At 59.4% G+C, this 1,967-nt stretch overlaps 2 protein-coding genes across 3 annotated transcripts in view; one reads left to right on the top strand and one right to left on the bottom strand.

Annotated features, from left to right (window-relative positions):
* The window catches only part of FAM192A (family with sequence similarity 192, member A), a 40,921-nt gene extending 40,019 nt beyond the window's left edge, over positions 1-902 (bottom strand). The window contains exon 1 of one of the 2 annotated variants that reach the window (XM_010861898.1): positions 870-902. The gene's annotated coding sequence lies outside the window, so the exon portion shown is untranslated. Of the gene's footprint in view, positions 1-684 lie in introns of both variants that reach the window. The other variant, XM_010861897.1, reaches the window with a different exon arrangement.
* A 245-nt stretch (positions 903-1,147) lies between these two features.
* RSPRY1 (ring finger and SPRY domain containing 1) overlaps positions 1,148-1,967 on the top strand; it is a 37,901-nt gene continuing 37,081 nt past the window's right edge. The window contains exon 1 of the mRNA XM_010861896.1: positions 1,148-1,293. The gene's annotated coding sequence lies outside the window, so the exon portion shown is untranslated. The remainder of the gene's footprint in view (positions 1,294-1,967) is intronic.

Raw genomic sequence — 1,967 nt, 5'->3', positions numbered from 1 at the left:
TTCCGATCTGGGGGTGGGGGTGGTCCGAGAATCTGCATTTTAAAGGGCCACAGAAGCTCCTGTTTTCTGCTAGTTTCAAAACCAGTGCTAAGAAGGAATAGGTCTCCACCTTTACCGCGATGCGCTCTGGCTTTCACCTGGGCCAGCAGCTCTCAAGACCCTTCAACCCTCAGTTAAGTTTTCTGCAAGACGAACACGCCAGTTTGATTTCCTTTACAAGAAAGTGCACTGAGCACAGAGACTGGTACACGGAACATAATTAATGTTTCCATCCTAAACTAATTCTGTGACTCAGAAACTCGCAACCAGGCAGGCAACCCCACATCTCCGGAGTAGCCTGGAGCCGTTCCAAGACCTCTGAGATAGAGCCCACTCCTCGCTTGAAGCCTGCCACCTGGTAGAAAACGTAGAAGGGAGTCGACAAGAGACCCAAAGCCCCAGGACCGCTTGAAAGGGTCGGCATCCTCTTCCACAGGACCTGGAGGCGTTCCCGCGGGCTCCCTCGGCTTCCCTCAGACTGGGCCCCACAAGCCCCTGTCTCTGGTGACTCAGAACCCTGGGCGAGAGCGCAGACTAAGGGCAGGCCTGGCCCTAAACTTCACGTCAGACGCAGCCCCCCACTTCCTCAGCGAGGATGCTGGCGCCCTGGTCTCGCTGCCTGGCCAGGGCCCAGGCCGCACTCACCTACCAGCGTGCGGGAGGCGAGACCCCCTCACCTCGGCGGCGCCCACCCCAAACTGCCACCGCAAACGCCGCTCGCTCTTAAGAAAAAATAAAAAGAAGGAAAATAAAAACAGAAAGAATGAAAGCAAGAAAACAGCCTTTGCTTTGGTATTTCTTTCTACCCTTCAGGGCTTCCTTTTCCTCACCGCCACAACAAAGTCCCGCCCCTCTTCCGGCGGTGTAACCCAATCCGTACCTCCCTTCCTCCCGTGGAGCCAAATGGAAATCCGGTGCCTTGAAAGCTAGCGGGAGAGACTTGATTGGGCCATTCACACTTCAGCAAGGGGATTGGCCAGCTCCCTCTAGGAGGGCGGGCCGAGCCGTGTTGTCACGTGACGTGTTTCCTGAAAGATGATTGGATGTGAGGAAGAGGGCTTGCCACCGAGGAAGGGGCGTTTCCTAGGGGACTGAGGGAGGGCCGGGGCGGTACGAAGCGGGGGTGGGCCCAGCACGTAATGGCAGCGCCGTGGCCTCGCGTCCATCTTTACCGCTCTCTTGGACCTGTCACAAAGGAGTCGCGCCGCAGCCGCCGCCGCCCCCTCCCTCGAGTGCGCCCGAGAGCTGGAGAAAGTCAGTGCCGCAGCCCAGCCGGGAAGCCCCTAGGAACGCGAAGCGGGGGGAGTTCCAGGGCTGGGGACGTCCGTGAGGGAGGGGAACAGCCGCCTGAATCTGCGGCGGGGAGACGGGACTGGGCTGGGGGAGATTCTGAGGAGGGGGCTGGGAGCGGGTGGCGTTGGGCAGAGCCCAGAAAACAGCCCGGAGGTTCTCCAGCGAGGCCCGTGCTGAAGGCGCCAGGAGAGGACCTGGAAGAGGGTGTTTCCGCTTTAGGGGTTTCTTGACCGAGGAGATTGTTGGGGGTCGCCCTTCTGCGGAGGCCGCAGCCAAAAGGGCCCAGGTGAGAGGCAGGTAGCTCCTGGGAGGCTCCTGATACATAGTGGTGCTCCTCAGGGGTGGCCAGGATAGAAGGGTAGATGGAAGGATGCTTGGGGAGGGTTTCCTTTTGTGGAGTTTGAGGTTTAGGGGGAAGGAGTGGCAGAAGACCATCCCTGGGGAGGCTTAGACGTGCCTTAGGGTCAAGAAACGCCTCAGAGAGAGCGAGAAGCTAGGAGTTGGGAGCCAGAGCTAGCAGGTTTCCCTACTTCGGAGGCCCGATGTGAAAAATGAGTAAGAGCCTGGGGAGAGGGGATTTGCTGTGCGGTTCCGGGAGGAAGATCCCCCTCCCCCCCGCCCCCCCAAGCCATAGG

The sequence above is a fragment of the Bison bison genome, unplaced genomic scaffold (assembly GCF_000754665.1).
Source record: "Bison bison bison isolate TAMUID 2011002044 unplaced genomic scaffold, Bison_UMD1.0 scf7180017864473, whole genome shotgun sequence".
NCBI classification, from domain to species: Eukaryota; Metazoa; Chordata; class Mammalia; order Artiodactyla; family Bovidae; genus Bison; species Bison bison.
Note: the sequence above shows the minus strand (reverse complement) of the source record. Positions and strands in the feature narration are given on the sequence as shown.